Source organism: Melanotaenia boesemani, chromosome 17 (genome assembly GCF_017639745.1).
Source record: "Melanotaenia boesemani isolate fMelBoe1 chromosome 17, fMelBoe1.pri, whole genome shotgun sequence".
Lineage (NCBI taxonomy): Eukaryota > Metazoa > Chordata > Actinopteri > Atheriniformes > Melanotaeniidae > Melanotaenia > Melanotaenia boesemani.
In genome coordinates, this window is record NC_055698.1 from 23,359,177 (window position 1) to 23,381,178 (window position 22,002).

The following is a 22,002-nucleotide window of genomic DNA, read 5'->3' on the forward strand; positions in this document are numbered from 1 at the left end:
CAACTGATGGCACATTGACATTCATTATACACATTCCTTAATTTATTGAAACATTTATGCTTTCTGAACATAGATTGTAAAATACATACGTGGGTCTACTGAAAAATACAGAATTATTAGACAGCAAAGGTTTTAAAAAATATGTTTTACACTTCTGATATGACTAAAGAGGGATTATTAGGTGGTTTTAAACCTCTAACCATCAAGTTTGAGATCTTTGGTTCAAACCAATGAGCAGCACCATCTTTCCTCATCACACAAGTACTTTTCTACTTCACTCCCACCAGCTAATGATTACACTTACAGAGCAGAAGTTAACGTCGACTGACTTTTCCAGGAAAGAGCTCAGAAAATTGATGGGATGCAGGATAGATTTAATCAGGTTGGATGGACAGTGTTCACCTGATGTGATTATTTTTTAAAATATTAAAACAGGAATGTAGTTTTATCAGAAGTTTATCAGTTTTTTGTAAAGCACCTTATGTTGCTATTTATTTTGTATGAAAAAATGCATGTGGGTCAGAAAAGCCCCAATGTTTGAGTCTTGAAGGCAACACCGCACTGAAACATCCAGGTATATTTAGACAGAGGCTCAGAGTTCTGTCTTTCTGAGCAGGATTTTCAGGTAACAAACAGGATTTTTGTGTAAACTCAGAGCATATACTGTCACCAGATCTGTGTGTGCAGCATGCCATCCTTGCCTCACACTTCTGTGTCTTATCCATTACTGTGTATAACCTGACACCCATCTGTAAATGCACAGAATATACACGTTCTCCAATCCTTTGTGTTGAGTGCACCAGATATTCAAATATGTTTTTTTCTTCACACATCAAGTTATAAAAAAATGCATCCTTCTCAGCATGATGCTGCAACTCTGAATGACAATAACCCTTTGACTTTTCCTGCAGGCTGAAACAAGAAAACCACTGCAATATCAGAGACAGAACGCACACACACACACACACACACACACTGCAGTTATGGCTTGTGTAGAAGCTGTTGCGGGGCTCAGTGTAAACCTCCTGCTGTGTCAGAGTCTACACATATTTTCACTGACTGCACCGTTAAAGCTTTTCGGTTTAATTAATTACTGCTTCCTCTGCTGAGCCACATTTGGCTTGAAGGAGGAAGCAGTCATAACTCTGGACCTGTACTTTGACTTATCATGGTGGAGAACAGCTTTTCATATAGATACTGTATGTGCTTCCAAAAAAGACATGTGATCCACTTGAAAGTCCTGGAAAGGTTAGGGAAGGTGGGGGGCAATTCTCTCAAAAATAATCCAAGCTTGGAGAAATTGTCTGCACATGCATCATCATCACAAGTTTCATATGTGTAATAAAACAGATGGACTTAAATTACTGTTTTTTTTAGCCTTTTGCTATGTTGCTATTTATTCACAGGACAGTCGTATTCAGATTTTAGTCTTCCTGAGCTAAAACTATTGTAATCTGAGACAAAATATCATCTAATTAATTTCACCCTGCTAGTTTATGTTTTAACTGATGCAAGTTCAGTGGGACTTACAAAATGCCTTTTATATGAATTAATTCGTTCTTTTGAAATATTTTGAAACTGCTTCTGTCATCATGTTTCTTGTGTGCATCTGGTGATGGTGTTGGACAGGCATTCGCTCAGGATGCAATGCAAGCCGCAACTGTCCCTGCATGAAATACACAGTAATGGGTCTTTTGATGTTTCCTGAGGAAAAGCTTCTCTTTAAAGCTCAATGCTAGAACCGATCAATCCAGATACAATTGGTGAGTTTGGATAATCAGTTCATAAACATTCAGTTAAAAAATTTGAGGTATAAACAAAAACCTAAGCCTTCATCTGGTCTTTACAGGGTTTGAAAATATTGGGTCCAAATCTGGTCCATATATATTTGGACACTGACACAAGTTTTGTTATTTTAGCTGTTTAGGATATTAAAGATAATATGCTGTTAAGGCATGATAATTAAGATGCAGCTATTTAATCAATATGCACTGAAAGTGTAGACTCAGCTTAAATTTGAGGGTATTTACATACAAATGGGAGGAAAGGTTTACGAAGTAAAATAACGTATAGAATAGAATAGAATACAATAGAAAGTATCTTAACGTGAGTAAAAGAAAAACACCTAAATTGAGAAAATTCAGACAATAATGAAGTGAAATTATCTCTCCATGCTGTAAGATAATTACATTTGGTAAGATTTCCTGAAAAATTAAAAATATCTAGACTTTAGACAAGTAAGAAACATATTAAAGCTGATCATATCCTAAAGCTGAAAGTTGATCACATTGTTGAACCACTGACCCTCTGCTTACTGGACAACCTGGACTACCACCTGAGCCACTGCCACCAATCAAGCCACACACACTGCTGCGCTACCAGCTCTTGAATTCCTTATTAGTTGCTCTTGTTTTCAGATATCTTCTCTCAACGTAAGAAAGAAACTGCACTGAAAAGATGCATTAACAGGCTAATTTAGAGCCTGCTTCATGAAAACTATTGTCCAAATATTTATGGTTCTAACTGTAAAATCTCAGATGAACAACAACACTATATATTCCACAGTGTCATCATTTATTTAGTAAGAAATAAGAAAATAATGAAAAAAGCAGAAGCAGTATGTGAAAAAATAAAGTGAAGCCTTATTACTTCCATGGGAACAGAAAGGGTAAGTAGCAGCCAAGTGCTGCAAATCATATGCACTTGATTCTCAAGATGTTGCAGTGAGTTCACCCTAAAGTTAGACACTGCAATGCTCAGCAAAACTGAAAAAACTCTGCATCAAAGAATACCTGCAAAGATCACTGAACTGAAGCAACTTTGCAAAGAATTGTGGGCCAAAATTCCTCCAAAGAAATGTGAGAAATTGACATCATAAAACGATTACTTCAGGGTTTTGCTGCTAAAGGGTATTCTACTGAATTATAGAGCACACAGTGCTTCAACACTTCAGCTTAGTTTTTGTTAATTAATGAGATGATAGAATAGGTCATTTGATATTGTTTTTGTGAGCTTGTATTTACCTCATTTTAACACCCAGAAAGCAGCATTTTTAAAATATGTCCCACCTTCAAGCCAAGGAGGTTCTTTTTTTAAATTACATGCATGTTTGAAAAGAGTCGAAGCACAACAGAGCAAAAAAGTAGCTGAGTCACAACTGGGGTGATTAAGTCTATAAATTTAGTGTGAAAGTGAGTTTCTTTGTTCCATTGCAGTGATGGAGTGACAGAAACTTGACAGGCTGGACTCCAACTTTAGCTCTCTATAAAATGTACAGCACTCTCATTCATTTGTTGGACATAAAGGAAAGAACATTATATGTTAGTAGCTAAAAGATCAAGACTGAGGTGCTGACAAAACTCAAACTATTGCTTCTCTGCACCACTGTAATATAAATCTGGAGCACATGCTGGCATTTTCTTTTCAGAAGACAAAAAAAGCCACACAAATTTAAATTTAGATAGAAATAAGCCAAGTCCTTTATATAACTCAAAATAATTTATCATGCAGTAAATTATTTCCTTTCATTGAAGTGAATACATTGAATTTCAGTTTTTAAACAAATTTGTCTCCTTAACGACAGTAAAAACTAAACACATCCTTCTTCTCTCTGAAAATATCTGCTTGTATGCAGATTTTCACACTTAAAGGATTACATGGACTTTATTCCAACAACATTTGGCTGCTCAGCGCATCACAAATCACCTGATCAAGTCAATGTCATTGGTTAATTTGCATAACACTTATAGGCATGTGCTGTGTGTGTTCTTGTCTCTGTTACTTCATAACCGCCTTTTGTGGTAGATTCACTAAGCTTGTCAGTTGTAAATAGACCTTTTTGCCTCCAAAGCCTGCTCCTAATGAAGCAGAAAACATCATTCATGAGGTGTAAAATTAAGATCAGGTTAAGGTTAGAGGCTATGATGAAGGTTAGGCTGTATAAAATGAATAGACATCAGTGCAACGTCCTCATAAGGATAGGATTTATGAGAGAAAATTACAGCTCTTTGGATTATTCCAGGCACCGAGTCGTCAGCAGAATCTGTGCAAACTGACATGTGAACTTTATTCCTCTCCACTGGGAAAGGTTGGAGTTGTTGCCAGCTGCTTCTGACCGTCAAAATGTCAGTAAAGTGTTTGTGTGTGTGGTTTGTGGAGCTTGTTCAGCAGAAAACCAGCCTGTGGCGCCAGTCCACAAAAAAAACTAGTGTTAAATGAATTTTGTGAAAAGTATTTGGCATTTTGTATGTAAATTTCCAAAAGTGCATGGTATTGAGTGATAATATTTTTTGATTATGTGTAACCTACATGTAAGCTACTAATAGAGGAAGACATAATAAAATAAAAGAAAGAAATAAAACTCTACATCTATGTAATGAGGGGCTTGGTTTCTTTCTCAGGGATGTTGCAACATGTAGAGGAACTGGTGATTGGGCCATTGATTTTTTGTTTGGAGTTGATTTTACCCAGTTAAAGGAGTTTGTTCATGTGGATGAAGAACAGTCTAAAAATTCTTTGGATTCAAAATGTAAAAACTGTGCTCTCTGGCATTTAAATGAAGAAAAATAACACAAACACTCACCTACAGAAACAGTAATGGCTATTGATTGGGTGATGGTTGTCTCTTCTAATATGTGGTCATAATTGTTCAGTCCCACTGTCAGTCTGATGTGAATGACTGGAAGCCGGCTGGACGCAAAAAACACACACCCACACACACGTCTGTCTTGTTATTTTGTGAGAACACTCAGTGATTTAGATGCACCTCAGCACCTAACATAAGCTCACATATGTCCTCAGAAAAATGGACATACATGTACGCACGCATGCACACAAACATGAACGCAGAGTCATCTGTTGAACAGACTGTCAGATTGTAGCTCAGTGCCGCTCTTCCGCCTCCCTGCAGACTGGAAGCTGTGAATGTGTGTGTGTGTGTGTGTGTGTGTGTGTGTGTGTCATGAAATGATGCTTGATCATCATCATTGTTCACATTACGTAACAATTGCTTTTGACTGTCATTACCCTCTTGTTACTGACATATTTCTATGTGTGTGTATAGATGAATGAGTCATGTTGTGGGGACATTCATTATGGCCAGATTGCGGGGACCTTTGGGGGACAAACACAACGCCATATGAGGCAAATCATCAACATTTGTATGGGTGCATTAGTCAAATGCAGAATAAGCTCAGGGGAAAACAGTGCAAGTCAGTGCACCATCCTCTAAAATGTTGGAAAAGTGTGACTGAATGTAGTATAATCCTCTGTATGGGAGTTATGCTGATGTATGCTGTCAGGGCTGCATACATACGTTTGGTTCAAACTCAGTGAAGCAGGCAAAAGGATCAAAAAAGCAAATTTTCAGGGTTTTTACTGTTTCACATTTTAAAAAGATTTCCACAATGTATAGACTGGGATAGTCACTATAAAGACAGTAAAGGCCTACAAAAGCCATGACTGATCTCTTAGTGTAATCCACAGGTTTTTAATAGGCATACAGAATCAAACACACTGTTTAGTTACATTTCTCTTTGTGACCTATTGGCTGCATTTTAAAAATTGTTTTGTTGAAAATACGAATCATTTTCTCTGCCTGCTTTTCCAAAATTGTACCTGTGCAAGAAGACAGTTCTAAAAAACAAAAACAAAACTAAAGTTTTATTCGTAAACAAGCAGACAACTATCTGTGCAGCATTTGGTGCATTGATCCCAGCAGATGGTACTGGAAAGCTGCTGGTAACAGTGGGTAAATAACTGTTATAGCTCCAAGCCCATCTAAAAGTGCTGTGGCAACAGGCGATAAGACACCAGGCAATGAGTGGAGAAGCAGGGGAACTAGCTGAGGTAGGAGGTGCAGCTGCAGACAGAGATCTGAGTGTGGGCACAAGTAGTTTGCAGAATTTCTTCAGTTGAGAGACAAAAAAGAGAGACAAAATGAAAAAGCTCACCTGTGGAAACTACTGTATGAACTACTACAACACAAAGTTTACAACTTTCAGCATCAACAGGGTGTAGCTTGAGCTTAGTAGGGAGTACTGCATTGGCCCAACCACACAGCTTTTTCAATGTGAGCAGAAGACTGTTCTAGAAACTTAAATCTGAGCTGAGAGCTAGATTTATAATGTTGGTAAAGACAAGGTACCTTTTGCAGAGCTTTTATCAGAAACTCTTCTCAGGCAGCAGATAACCTGGTCTACATGCTAATGTTTTTAACTGTGGTCAGAGTTCCTTAACCTGCTCAGCCTGACATTACAACTTCATGCCTTATATTGTATATTGAAACTGTACTGATTTTTGATCATTTTTGATAATTTTTGACATTTTTGACTTGACAGTTGGAGGTGACTTGCAGCATCTGGCTGTGAAAAACTGACATCACATGACTCTTTTTGTCATTTGGGTTCAGGATAGTGCATGTTAAGGAAGCTTGATTAAGTTGGGATCTGGGGTGTTTAGCTGGCTGGGTCAGGGGTTTGGGTACTTAGGTTCCTCTAGCTGTTCCAGTTTGTCTTTGTTCTGTTGTAGGGTAAACTGTGCTGAAAGAGGAGGCTGCCAGTGGGGAATTCTGTTGTCATGGAAGGGTTTGGGTAAGGGTTAGGGTTTGGTCTGCAACATTTTAAGTGGTGGTCTATATCAATGGTTCCCAACCTTTTTTCCTTGGGGACCCCCTTCATGCATATACTAAAATGCCGTGGACCCCCTGCTCCACCCTGTGCTGAAACCATGCTTGGTTTTAGGCTTTCAAAAGTGAGATTCTTACCATAAATAATGTATTCTGGTTGAGTCCTGTTCTTTGATAAAGCCACAGTTAAATGAATAACATACAGCCTTACTTTGTTTCCCTCAAAATAGGGACAATTTGTGGACATTAATCACAATGACTAATGTTTGAAGCCTCAGGGACTCCCTGTGCTCTTTGGGGGACCCTCTTAGGGGTCCCAGACCCCAGATTGGGAACCACTGGTCTACATCAAAGTAGTACCCACAGCAATGTCAAGATTTGCAGCTTTCTGCAGTTTATTGCATTGCATCTAGATGCCCACCTGTCTGTGGTTTTAATGATGTGACTAGTCTGTTTATTAAACTTTTTATGCTATTATTATTATTTTTTATGCTCTTATGCTTTTTAGCTGCATTTCTATTATATTTTTTTGCTGAATAAATGTGATATTTCTAAAATTTTGACAAAGTGCAATTGCGATTTGCAGGTGTTTCCATTGAACAGTGTTAAGCGCGTTAGCCGTTATTCTTGTAAAATCTCGTCCCACGAAAGTCCACTTTGAGAAGGAAAGAGATTTATCATTTTTTGTAAAACTTTGCATTTTACTGTTGTGTCCTATCAAGGATGGTGGTTATACTTTTTATCTTTAATTATCTGTAAAAAAAAGACATCCATGTCTGTGGACATGTAAATGTGAAAAAAGTTTTCCCATTACACTTTTGCGATATACTTACATCTGAAAAACTACCTCATGAGAGCGTAAAAACTTTTTAGTGATATTTCAGAGGTTTTTTGCTCTCATAGTTCTTTCCATTACCTGTATTTTATTGTGATATTTAGGTTTTGTGCAACTCTAGGGGTAATGAGGACACACCTACAAACACAGTCATGACTGATGGTGGGAACCTTTCTTTTTCATATGTGTTGCCACAGAATCTGAACTTGTTCATATCATCATCAAAGCTTTTCTACCAGCACAGACCTGGTTCCATTTCTGTTTTCTGAACTTGATCTAAACAGGAAGAAAAAAAAATTGAAAAGGTAAATAAGAACTAGACAATACCAGGATCCGGGACCGGATAATTTGTGTGCACTTTTTTTTCGGGCTCATAGAACTGTTCTTAAACAATATGATAAATTAAATATATATGACAAAAAAGGACGACATTGTCTACATTTATTTGGTAAAAAAAAAAAAAAAAAAAAGTCCTCCGGATGAATGTCAAAGCTGCGTGAACCTGCTTTCTTTCTAGAGACAAAGGAAACAATATCTGATGAATGTCCTGTCATCTGGAGTGTTTCTCTGCTGGAACAGACAAAAAGCAGGATTAAAATCTCAGCACTTCTATTGTAGGAAGGAATGTTTCTCAATAAAAAAACAAAAGGTAATGACCACAAACTTGTGCAAATATTCAATTAATCATAAGTTCAACAATTTCTCTTAAAATTCCAATTATGACAAATATGCGGTAGGAGATAAAGCGGCATCTGATCAATTTCACAGCAATGACATCTTTAGCCCATTTATGTAATGACGTTTTAAAACTTTTAAAACTTAAAATCTAAAAAAAGAACAAAAAAAAAAAAAAAAAAAAAAAAAACTGTACAAGCTTTTAAAAAAAGCTTTTTTTTTTTTTTTTTTTTGCCATTATACATTCCTTAATAATTTAGTGCAACAAGTTTCATTGCGTCCCCTTGTGGAAACATCAACAGACACTGGTTCAGGTGAGCACTGTAGCATGCCACCCACAGATCCTCTCAATGCTAAGATCCTTTCAATAGCCATCCAGAAACAGTACCACACAAGTTTGTTTTGCAATTAAATAACTGTTGTATTAACTAATTAATGCATTAACACGTTAACATCCTCTGATATAAATGAAAACAAAAGGGCTAGTTCCTGGATGGGGGGGCCTGATTTGTGAGTGGGGAGACCTTGCCACCTGGGGCCCACCCATAGCGCCGGGTCTGTTGGTTCTATTTTATACCTCAGTTATTGTGACGTTCCTGTAATTTGTAATCTGCATTAAAAAAAAAAAAAAATTGAAGGATAATCTTAATTTTTCTGAGCGTGAAAATCAGACACATTAGCAATTAAAATTTATTTGGTGGTCTTTGTTTTGGACCCACAAACAGAACAAAAACTTGCCAAATTAAAAAAAGCAACAGATGCAATCAACTTCAAGGTCAGTGCAAAGAACCCTGCAGAATTAAAAGAGATGCTCAGATTACACCAGAGGCAAACAAATCAAACAAACAAGCAAGAAATACCACGCATCACATTCCAGGACAGAGCCATGGTCGAGCACATTACATTACGTTACATTAGTAACCTTGATCTGCAACACATGACTGCACAGTCTATTCAGCATACAGTCTTATGTGAAGTTGATGATGAGGGAAATGGACTGAACATGCATCATCTTATTCTCGTAGAGCATGGTATAATTATTTTAAACAGCCTTTAGAAGTCTTAATAGGGTATAAGAAATTCACAGCTATCTTTAAATACTCAGGGAGTATTAATAGATTAATAGTGGCTCACAACACATACATCTTTATTGGAAACAAAAAGGTAAAAACTGCTTTTGGAACTTAAAAAAAAAAAAAAAAAAAAGGACGAATGTGAGCTGACTAACAGGCACAGTTTCCGAAACATGTCCAGAGGAGCTTCAAAGTAAGAAAGAGATGGAGCTGCATCCCAGTCCAGTTTACGCTCTGTGTTAGTTTTACCACGTTAATAAAGTGTGGGCCAACACTGTGTTTATCTCTGTCCTGACAGTGAACACATTGATCAGCTGCTGCAGTGTTCGAACAGCAATAGCACAACCACTGTATGAGCTTCCTAATGAGGGAAAGTGATTGTTGCTGCTGCGGTAATGCCTGACAGCTTGTCAATAAGTCATCTCAGCAGGTAGACTGTTGGACATTGATGGGCAAGAGCCCAGATTTCTGCCCACAAGACACATAGAAAGAAGAAGGATACTAGGCTGAGCATATAGTTGTTTTTCTGCTTACTGCCATGGAATTGAGAAGCCATCTTAGCAGCTAGTGAAAATAAAAAAAAGAGAAGACCACTGCTGTGAGGTCCAGCTGTGTTTCAGACAGGAGGCTGATTGTGGTGCTCATACTGAAGATGAAATATCACAACAGTTTGTACATACAGGACTACTGTGTGGACAAATGCTGTTTCACTGAGATAAAAAAAGAAAAAAGAAAAAAGCCTTTGGAAAAAAAAGACATATTCCAGCTTTTTTTCAGTGAATCATGAGAACCTGATTCCATTTTCTTAGTACTGGATATTTAGGCTGAATCTTTGCCTGTGTTTACTTCTGAGAGACTCTGCATCTCTAAGGTGCTCATACTCAATTATGTTACTGACCTGTTGCCAATTAAATTGGACAGTTTTTTTTTATTGGCAGGTGTAAAATCAATCCCATTGGATAAATAAAGAATCGAAAACAATGCTGATTGGCCAGGGATGCAGAGAACAGCATTCCAGGGAGAATCTAGACAGAACCAATGAGAGAGCAGCCTCAGGTCACTTGTTTGAAGGTCACATACACATTTGGCTGGCGTCCCTGGCCAATGACATTTATATGTGTTTGCAGGAAGTTATCAAGCAAATACAATCAGTTCTCAGTAAATGCTGACAGACCATGTAAAAGACCACGTTAACAAGCTACTGCGGGCTGTAACACTGCCACAGAGACACACAAAAACAAAATAAGACATGAAGCATTGACATAAACTGTGCATATGCTGTTCTCCATGTCCACTTGCTGCCGTATTAGACTGTAGTGATGGAGTAGAAGATGTTCCTTGAACAGCCACACCACACTTAGATGTTTCTGCAGCACTAATCTGCCATTGTTGTAGCTGTAAATGGGGTTTGTATATGCAGGTTAAGGAAGAGGTGGGGCTATGACCTCATCAGTTCAGGAAAGATGAGCATGAGTTGTAAATACACAAACAAAACAGTGGTGTGTTTTCCTATTTATCCACATTTTGGCCCAGTTTAAATGGTTTCCAAAATGCTGGCTGTATGTGGATAAAACATCAAAAAGATTAACAAAAGAAAAAAAAAATGTGTGGATACCCCAAAACTTGTCTAGGTGTTGACATGACAGGCTTTTCCTCCTTTACTTTGTGAGATCACCACGTAACACATTACTATTATGTGTGGTTACTGACCACATCTAACAATAAGTTTGTCAATCAGCTGCAACAACAAATAGAAAAAAAATATGCCTTTTTATTTAAAGAAAAACATACATACTCAAGTCATTTTTTTCGAAGTAACATTTTGATTCTGCAAATGAGCATAATATGAGCCCTTCAATTTAGAAACAAAAAACAATTTCTATGCAAATATATTCATGGTAATACAGGAGTTTACAGATTGTGTGTACCGAAATCCCTGTTTATGTGTTCTGCACTATCACAGCTGGTCCGGTGGGCTGTGCATATTAATACAAATGTTCCTGCCATGTAGTTCAGTGCAACGACCTTCCAATTTTTCGCCCCTGAATAAACGATAAGGAACCATAGAAAACATACAGTAGTTCTGTTTTTTTTCTATGAGAGGAAACAAAGATTTTAGTATTTGTTTAACTTGTTCTGGACTCATGATTCAGCTCTAATGTGACACACAGTGGTTTCCTCTGGCTGTAAGCTGCACCTTTAATAAAACAATTAGACTGATAATGAAAATATCGATATTGTTTGACGTTATTGTGGTGCTTGCCAAAGAGACCATCAGAGTGAAAACTTCAGCGTCCATCAGTGGGGAAGAACCAGTAACACATTGTGTCTGGTAGGATATTATGTTAATTTAACATTAATATATGTCATGCCTGCATGATATGAAAAAGCTATAAAAGTGAATAATAAGACAGCCTTTGATCACCAGAGATGAGAATGTGATAGTCAATGTATATTGATAACCATAGTTTCCATTATAGTTCTTGTTGTAAATGGCCCAAACTGTTACAAGAATTCATGCCTTAGCTGGCCTATGATTTCAGTACATCATCATCTCTTTAATATTGAAATTTGAGCATTTCGGTAACCTCTGTGTCAGATTTCAGTCATAAATAGGCTTATTTAAATTTTTGTGGCAAGATTTGTGTTAAAACATTTGCTAAAAGACTATTATAGCCTCAGCTGGAATCTGCTTTTCATGAAGATGCTTCTGATCTTCATATTATTGTTTTGCTGTATTTGCAACTTTTTGAAGCTCATGAAGATATTGTGACTGTGAATGTGACAGTAAGGGTGTTTGATGCATTTCTGCTCCCAGTTTTTAATGACAGCGTGTGATTTTAGCTGATGCCGTTAGACTTGTTTTCTTTCTCTCCACACTTCATCTCACTTTATTTCACTGCCGTAATTACTTTCTCCGTCTCATCCCCCTGTTGATGAAATCTGTCTTTCTTAACAGGAAGTGTTGAGCTGTCACTGCCTCTTTTCAATTCTCCATCTGTTCATCCCTTCTTTATTTATCTTTCACTCTCTGTTTGACATATTTTCTTTTCTTGTCCTATTTCAGGTTATGATTCTCTAAGATTAAAATCAGTTTATGGCTCTGAAAATGAATCAGTCTGTTTTGGAGTCTGCTGCCTCATCTTCATTCATAGACATCATCAACATCTCATCACCTCCTCTAGCTCTGCCGCCTGCCATTATTCCATTTCTGTTCTCTTTGCAGTTTAATCTTTTTTGTTTTAAATGACCATTTTAAGTCTCTTTTAGAGAGTTTGAGTGTCTTGGTAGATGTTTCTCCACCTGCTATTTCTAAATGTTTTGGGGCTGCTTGTGTCTCTTTACCTGTTGGACTTCTTGGTCCATTTTTGTTATTTAATATTTCTGCCTGTTTTTTATGGACCATCACGCTTATTTTTTTCCTGTTTGTCCTTATTTGGGGGACAATTAGTGTAATTAATTAAATAGTGCTAAGAAATAAGGACAACAAACACTCATTTTAAAATGTTATGTTAGGTTGTTGCTGTAAAAAGGATTTACCTTAATGTTGTGGAGGGGTACCTGACCCTGAGGTCTTTGTCATCCAGGGTATCAGCCTCTGGTAGCGGGATTGTACAGTCACTGTTCAAAAGAACTGAAGGTGGATCAAGCATCTGATTAGGATGCCTCCTGATCCCAAAACAAACAACTGGAAGGAATCCATGCCAAAAATATAGAACACAAGATAAGCCTTTATGCTGATGATGCATTACTTTTCCTCCGGAACTCACCGTCATCTCTCCCCCAGACAATCACACTCATTAGCATTTCTAATCAATATCTGACTACTATATTAACTGGTCTAAGACTAAAGTTATGCTGATTAACTGTTAATACAGTCTGGAAACATTTGATGTTTAGGCATAAACACTTCTCCCAGATTATCAGAACTAGCAAAGCTAATTTATGTTAATCTACTGAAAACAACAGAGGATGATGTCTCATGGTGGAGGCAGTTAACCATATCACTCATGGGGAAGGTTGCCACAATTAAAATGACGGTTAAGTCAACTCCCAGTTTTCAGTGATACCTACTATACCCTCCTCCAGTTGGTTTAAGCCACTGAACTCACTCACATTGTAATTTCTGTGGAAAAACAAGCCATCATGTATCAGTCTAAAAACTTTACAACACATTAAAGACAGAGGTGGATTGTACCTATCCAACTTTAATCACTATTTCTTAGTTAACAAGCTGCAATATATCACCAAATGGCTAAAATCACTCTCCATGCCATGACCATGGGGGGCTCTGGCTGGGGCCTTTCTCCGTCACCCCCTGCATAGGTTGTTATATGTGTTTCAGGTACGTTGTTGTGATACATGCTTGTGTGTGTGTGTGTGTGTTTTGATTATTTACTTTTAAGAACTACTGATGATTGTCAGCTTTGTTTTCCTGTAAAAGCTGTGGGGAATTTTCTGTTGTGTTGTGTTACAAGTGTAGCAGTTGGTTGTCTGGTGTTAGACTGGATTGAAGGGTCGTCACCTATCTGATGTATCTTTGTCTCCTCTTTCTTCTTTCTACTTTCCTTTTTATCTCTCTTCACTAGTCTCCTCTTTTTATGTCCCCTCCAGTCAGGTCCAGCTAAATTAAATAAATTCCATAATTCTAAATGAATAAATAAATAAAATTATCAAGAGGAGCCTTGTGCCTGCTACAATGTTGGACAGGAGAAGTTTAAAAAAAAAAATAAAAAAAAAAAAAGACAAAAAAAAAAGGATGCCTATTTCGATCTACTTTCTGAACCTGTTGCCTTAACAACCTGATTTAAGATAAGTTGTAGAAATTGGATGGATAGATGGATATTATTAATAATAAGAGTATATTTTATTTATCTCAATTGGTAAATTGGTCTCTTCATTTTACACATTTCTAGTTATACAACATAGTTACACTAGAGAGCAGTGGGCTGCCATGTTTCAATATGCAGAGAGCAGTTGGGGGGTTAAGGGCCTGGTTCAGTGCCCCACAGTGGTTTGCTTTCGTTGCCAGTCCAGAGACTCCAACCTAGGTCTTCCAATGCCAAGTCTGCCCCTCTAACCAATAGGCTACCACTCCCCAAGAATAGATGAAAACCTTTTGTGGCAGACTTGAAGAAGCCTCTGACTGCAGGCATTTTTGTTACAGTGTGTAGAGTGTGTGCCAGTATTGTTCATTATGTTTAGCAACTAACAAAACATTCATTTTTGCTTTAGCTCTAGGGCTCCAGAGTGAAAATGAATGCATAATTGGTTTCCAGCAGATGGTGGTTATGCTCCAAAGTGTTGTTGGGCTGCTGGTACACAGAACATAAAGAAGAAATTTTTTTTTCAAGTTCTAATTTTCTATCAGGCACATTCACTTAACAATATTATAAGCAAGTTAGGCACAAGATACCAGTAGCATTTATCCTGTACATTTAGTGTTTCTTTGCAGTCATTCAGCACCTGTTGTGGCAGTTTTGCATTACATAGTATGGCACGGCTCCCTTTTTACGGTTCCCCTAGTTACAAATAACTAATGCTGGTAACACTTCAGCTGAGGCTCCAAATCAGCAAAGATCATACTATACAATGACATGAAAACACTGTAGACATCACCTGTGGACATAAATAACAGCTCTGCAGCAGCGCACACACCAACACACCTCCCTGTTTTATGAAGTTGTTTGAAAGTCCTACACTCAATTTGTAACATAAATCACATTTGTGTGCAGTGATTGCATATTGTGAGCATGATTAATAAATCCATTAGTGTTTTTTATCAAGTATAGATTGATGGATTGATCTGTTTTTATGTCATGGGCTGACATGAAGTGAGTGCTCAGTTACTCCCAAAAGATTTTCAAGTTGTTTTGAACTAAATTTCCGTCTCAAGCTTGTTCAGTCAAACTGCATCATGCTAAGTATAAAAAAATACTATTTGTGTCTCTTTTTGTTCCTTTCTTTGTCAGTGGGTTATTCTTGTCTCTTTGTGGTCTGTTAGCCCTGCATCTAATTTCTATTTTTTCTTGTCATTGTTTCATGTCTCAGTCTTTGTCTTCCACGTCTTTGAATCTATACTCTTGTCTCTCTTCCTTAGGGATACTATTTCTGTCTCCCTTTTGCTTCCTACCTGTCTAGTGTTCCCCTCTGCAAGTCTGCAAATGTGGACAACACAGACACACACACAGAGATCAGTGCCTCAGAAATCTAAATTTAAATTAAGTTAAAAGAGGTCAGTGTAGATATAAATACTCTGACAGCTCATCTGTCTTGTCTTCTTTTTCCTCCCTCTATCTTGACTTATCTGCTTTGAGTCTCAGGTTTGTACTGAGTGTGCTCAGTCCACTCTGGGAACTGTTACTGGGTGAAACACACCAACAGATTTAGAATTTCTGTGTTTTCACCCGTTATGTTTTAACACTCCTGCCTCTTATGGTGCGAAAAACCATGTTGATGTAGCAGTTTCTATGAGAGAAGTGTTACAAGCTCCATGTACACACTTGTCATCTTAAGTTAATTTGACACATTTACCACACTGGCCTTAGCTCTTGGATTTAGAAAGAGACATGGATCAAGTGTGAGCAGAAACTTGGGTGGATAATCTGTTCAGCTTTAAAAGAAAGCAGGCCTAAACATGCTGATTCATTCAAGTTTAAAGCAGAAAAAGTAATGCAGACAGAAAACTTCCCATCTATTTCAGAAGTTCAATGTCTTTCTGTAAATGAATTCATTTTTTACAATCTGCTGTGTCCTCCCTGCACTAGATTGAAGCAGTTTGTCTTGTCTCTCCTCTCTTTTCTTGCCTTCAATCTACAAATGAAATTTGCTTTTAAAACCACATCCTTCATACATTCTTTAAGTCTAAAAAAAGTCACTCGGGAATAATAAAAAAATATATATTTTGTTTTTGAAAATGTTCAATCATTCATATCAGAAAATGTTCCAAGAAGATTGATATTACCACAATTCCTCTTAAATGTCATGCCTGTACCGCTTTATCTTGCACACAGCTGATGTAATTTTTCATAAAACCCTCGTTCAGACATGAAGCTGACACATTTGGTTGCCATCAAATTAATGACAAGGACTGCGTGTCTGAAAGGAGCCACAGAAAAAACACATCAACTGAAACTAAATCAGTCTGCACATTTATCACTAATCACTGTCAGATGCTCAGAGTTATCACAGCATGGTCCTTGCTTAAACATAATCCACTGTTATGCACTCACATGTGCATGGACTGATCTGGCATCTCCATCTTAAAACATTTTGAATAATTTCAGAGCTGCGTCATCTGAGATGAGGGAATTAAAGCCTCTATCAGCCTTTGGAAGTCGTGACACACCTTTCCTCTTCTGCAGCTGTGGCTACAGCTGCTGAAAGCCAATGTTTTTGGAAATCAATTCTAGGCTCCATTTTCATTTTTGTGCAGACTATCCACTACCAGGGAATCACTCAAACAAAAACCAAATAAACATATTTATAACAAAATGTGGAAATTAGTTCTGAAAAGCTAAATGTGTATTTACAGCAGCAGGTTCAAAGTACCTGAGACACATATGTACATATATTTACATATATGTACATATATATTGCCAGTAGAAATTACACGCAACAGGAACTATGAAACTTTGGAAGGTTAAATTCTGCCTATTTCATCTCCACTGCAGGGACCAAAACCTAAACCAGGGATGTCAAACTCCAGTCCAGTTTTAGATTTTTTTTAAACTCAAATTGTGCAGAACTAAACAAGTTGTTGGATCTTTTTGATTTGAATCAGGTGTGTTTGATTAGGGAAACATCTAAAACCTGCAGAACAACGGCCCTCAAGGACCAACTTTTGACATCCCTGCTCTAGAGAAATCCTTGGGTGATATTTTATCCCAAACAGCAGTTGTAGGGATGCAGTATCTTTGGAATTACCCTGAACCTGTTTGAAGGTTACTTGCATTGCAAAATATTCCTTAATTCCATTGTTTTAATTATCCCTTTTTTCATTTAATTTAATTTTCACATTAGTTATGTAAATCTTTTAACATTTCATTTGTATTGCAGTAAAAGTTTTTACTATTTGAAAACAACATTAAACTCAAGCACTTCAATCAGCCAAAAAGACCCAGCAAATGACCAACAATGAGCTCAACCATAAAACATTAACTTCTGATTGGTTCACAGTTGTAAGGCACAAATAAAACCAACCACAACTTCTTGCAATTTCTAATATTAACAAAATTCTAGTTCATGCAGCTGATGCGCTTCCCTTGGTTTGACCCCTCTGACAGCTGTTTTTGCCACAACACTTCAGCAACAAGTGTTTCAACTTGAAATGGATTCAGTTTTCATAACCTATGCCATACCTTGGATCTCAGTAGAAATGCAAATGACCAAGCACTGAAATTTTCTTTTAGCTCCTTTAATAAAGCCCTGTGCCATTTAAGTCTCAAATGTTACTGGTAAAAATGTACCTAAGAGGAATAACTTGCCCTCTGAACTCATTAAATAAGCTACAGCAGCATTATGTCTCTGTATCCATATGGCAACAGGCACCTTGAGGCCAGATTGCAAATTACACAACCAGCCTCTATATTCACGTCTATCAGGTCATTGTTGGTGCTGACAGTAAAACTTAAATAATACAACATTTTATAGATGAACATAAAACATTTTGCTCATCTTTACATCCATTCATCAGCTTTACACACTTCATCCTGCTCAGGATGTGGAACACATCCCAACTCTCGGTGGGTGGAAGGTGGGGCTGATATTTAACATGATGCCCACCAATTGCAATGCAATATTCTCCCTCTTTAAACAAAACAAAGGAAGAAGAAGAAGAAAAAGAATAGTAAGGCTTTTGCCAGAAAATAGTGTGCAGCCAGAACTGATACCTATTGAAATGAAACATGTTAAAAAGCTAAATAATAACAAAACAGGGCTGAAAATAACAGCCATGCTGCTGTTAAACCGGATTAAATTTCTCTCAATAGACTTCAGGTTCACACCCTGTTTTTCACTGTGAAAACCAGATTAAAATTAAACAATGAGATTGTTAAAGATGAGCTATGACTAAATATGCTTAATGCGTCACAGTGAGGTGTTGATTAAATTCTTTACTATAATTACACAAATACTGGCAAAATTACATTTGTTTTATGTATGAAAGATGAGTTGAACAGAATTCATTCCCTGTGGTTGGTGTAATTGGGCTATAAACATGTTTGTAACAGACATGGACATTCAGCAGGATTAAGCAAAACAGGCAGCAACAAACAGCAATGAAATTGGTAAAATCTTTTTAGAAATGTCCTTTAATCAAATTAAACTAGTCAATTTTGCTAAATTTAACATGTTTGTCAGACTGCAACCACATAAGCTGAAAGAATAAGAGAAAACGAAGTGCTACCAACCTGTAGCTGGCATCACAACAACACATTAATGAGCTCACTGGGTGGAGCTCTGACACATTTCATTTCTATCATCATGTTGCTTCCCTGATAAGCCTTACTGTCCATGTTAATATCATCCCATCAGATTTTCCTCTATTTTCAATTAAAGCTGAATTGTGTAGTAAGATGATAAATTGCAGCAGATCAAAGAGATTTGCTTTAAAATAAAGGACGACGCTGTGGAAAACTAAGAGGTTATTTCAGCTGATATAATATTACAGTTTTTGACTTGAGCAGAAATCACTTGACAGAGCAGGTTATACATTTTACTTTCATAATAAAAACTGCCATTGGAATGGGAAAGAAAATAAAAAATAAGATCAGAATAAGGGTTTTAAGTGGCTTGGTCAAAACTAAATTTTTATTATTGGATCCTTTGGGAGGTCCTGACCCGCCACTATGGTTCTGTATGATGGTTTAAACACAGTTTAATCCACTAGACTGGAGTTCTTTTGCTTGTTTTAAAGATTTAAAATAGTTTTTTTTTTTAACTATCAGACATTAAAATAAAAAAAAAACAATGACACCTGCGATGCATATAAACACAACATCTCCTGACACAAACATATCACAACAAATATTAACAGTGTTTTGACAAAATCTTTTGGGGTGACAGTGACAGTTTTTGCTCCCTATGATGCCACAGTTTGGGTTTACCAGCTGGAGACGTCATCACATACCCCTGTCACTCATGCAAAGGTCTATGGCAGCGTTCACCTCGCTGCATCACCCCAAACCTTTCCATTTTCAACTCACAGGGCTCCTGATAAACATGATTTAGGTAAGAATACAAAGCTCAAAGTGAAAAAAAAGGGAAGTTGGGACTCACCCTGCAGAGGCAGCAGCAGCAGCGTCAGCAGCAGTGCCGGTCTCGGTCCCTGTGATCTCAGTTGTGATTTTGGGCGTCGGGGTCAGACCCTGCACTCCGAAGCTGCTGAGTGCTGAAGCAACACTTTCCTGGATGAACAAGTTGTCACCATTCTCCGGCTGCCCCTCCAGGAGATGGAACACAAATAAAAGAATCCAGCTGTCTTGTTGGATTATTTTTTTGTTATTTTTTTTACATTTTGTTGATATTGTTTTAGAGAGAGAAAAAGCCTCCTCCCCTCTCTGCTGCTGTGCTCTCACCTCGCCTTCTCTCTTCTCTGCCTGCCGTCGACAACAACTGAGGATGCTGGCTGGCGCTGGCTGTGTCTCGTCACCCGTGGCAACCAGTTGCTATAGCGATGGACCTGAGCTCATTGGGAGACGGAGGTGATGATGGAGATGGGGGGAGGTTTTATGGTGGGACAGAGAAAAGATGAGTTTGTTTACATGGAAGTTTCCTTTAAACCAGATCAGATTGTTAGTAAAGTTCACCAACTGCTCCCCCCTCTATCTTAACTGCCCTCGGACAATTTTGTAAAATGACAGAAAAACAATGTAACTAGATAAATCTTTAACTTAATTAAGTAGCGGAGGTACTGACGATGAGACTACCTTCAGTTAAACTTTAAAAGCACTCAGTTATTCTTTTGAACATAAACCCCACCTGGGGTTTATACATGGATTTCCTCTTTCAATATTGCAAACAAAGCAGGCTTTTTTTGCTCTTTTTCACTATCCTCTTCATGACACAAGACCAGATGATGAATTGCGAATGTTTAAAATCCTTGAATTATTACTGAGGGATTATGTTTTGTCACATTAACCAGCAAGATGTATGACTTTTAAATCCAAGCATACCACCATAATATACAATGTGCCTTTTTAAGGCATTTGAAGTGTAATGCATCATTTTGTATGCTTTGTCTCCATTGTAAAGATTAATTATAGTTAAATAGGGAAATAGGGACAGTTTGTTGCAGAAACCTTCTCTGAAGACATTCAGTTGTTAAAAGAGTTTGTCACATGACAAAAAAAAAAAATGTTTTTAACTACTCACCCAAACATAAGTGATTAGACTATGAAATCTACTAAAATGAGTAAAATCAGGCCTCAAAGGCACAAGGAAATGACCAATGATTGTACAAAGATAGGAGTGTATCTACTAACTGCATGAAGACAGTTACAGACAGAGATAGTTTTAGTCATGGCAAATTGTATAATTTAATCAATGATGTAAACCTGTACATAATCTGGCAGATTAAACCACTGAAATACCTCCATAAAGCATGCCATCAGGTTAGAGAGACTCTATCAATCCCAGGTCTCTGGTAAAAGTTGTTAAAGCTACCAATTGAAAAATGAGGCGGGTGTTGGTGATAATGCTCACTTACCTGTTACCTTGCTTATACACACAAAATTATGCCACCAAAGCTCCACTGACTGTAAACACTCTGGATCTCTCTGTTGGCTTACAGCCCTTAAACCTCCAATGCACTGCTGTTTGTAGTGTGTTGCCAAAGCAGCAGTAGTGAAGCATTTTAGCTCATCAAAAAATGTATCCAGTGTTTCTTGGATTTTTTCTCTGTAATTTAAATAGACAGTCAAAGTTGTATTTCTGTTCTAATAGAAATGTAATTTCTATGATGAAAGCATAATAGATAGCTAGCTGCTAGTTTGTGGCTAATGCATTAAAGTAAGCTTCTTTTTTTTTTTTTTTAAACAGGGTTATATACATGACAGGACATATACAGGTGACAGGAGAGCAGGTAGTGAGACCAGACCAGAGACCAGGCAAGAATCCAAGAGCAGTCCTTTGCCCCCCCCCCCCCCAAAAAAAAGCTCAAGATAAAAACCTGCTTCCTCACTACTAGGCAGGTTTAGAAATCTAGGGAGTTACACACAGAAGGCTCAGAATACACAAAGCAAGGCTGGACACTGACAGAATGGAGAACTTCTGGCAGCAAACAGAGGAGGGACTGCTGCTTAAACGGAGAATAGCACAGGTGGGGAGAATCAGCAATCAGTGCTGAAGATGAGGTGCATTCAAAGGCAGCTTGGAAAAACTTCAACTTGAGACTGTGACAGTTCCAGGGTTAGAGGTGCAGCTGGCCTTTTGTCTTATATACACAATCCCTCTGCATCTCAGAAATGTGATTTCAGACCTGCCCTAAAAATCCTAAACAGACAGTCATTGAAAAACTGGTTTTCTAACTGCACAGTTCAGTAAAAACAATTCTCAGCTTAAAAATGCTTCAAGCATGTAATGACAAAAATCATAACACGGTACCATCCAAATCTCTTAATTACATGTCTTCATTCAGACTGCTGTGTAGAACACTTGGTACTGACCGGTGGCCCTGAAGTGTCACAGCAATACAAAGTCACAACACAAATACAAAAATCTGCAACAGACTTTTATTGAGTGTGTTTGTGGTCTACTGGGAGCAGTGCTGGTTTCCACGCTTTGGGTGCAGCAGT

General features: G+C 37.6%; 1 long non-coding RNA gene across 2 annotated transcripts; it reads right to left on the reverse strand.

The window, feature by feature from the left end:
* Positions 1-19,174: 19,174 nt before the first annotated feature.
* LOC121628122 lies at positions 19,175-21,268 on the reverse strand. Of its 2 annotated transcripts, none has more exons than XR_006008100.1 (4): positions 20,916-21,268; positions 19,786-19,889; positions 19,487-19,644; positions 19,175-19,420 (listed from the first exon to the last, which is right to left on the reverse strand). It is a non-coding gene; the product is annotated as an uncharacterized LOC121628122 (long non-coding RNA). The 2 variants fall into 2 exon arrangements; XR_006008101.1 differs by having other exon boundaries at positions 19,487-19,650.
* Positions 21,269-22,002: the final 734 nt, after the last annotated feature.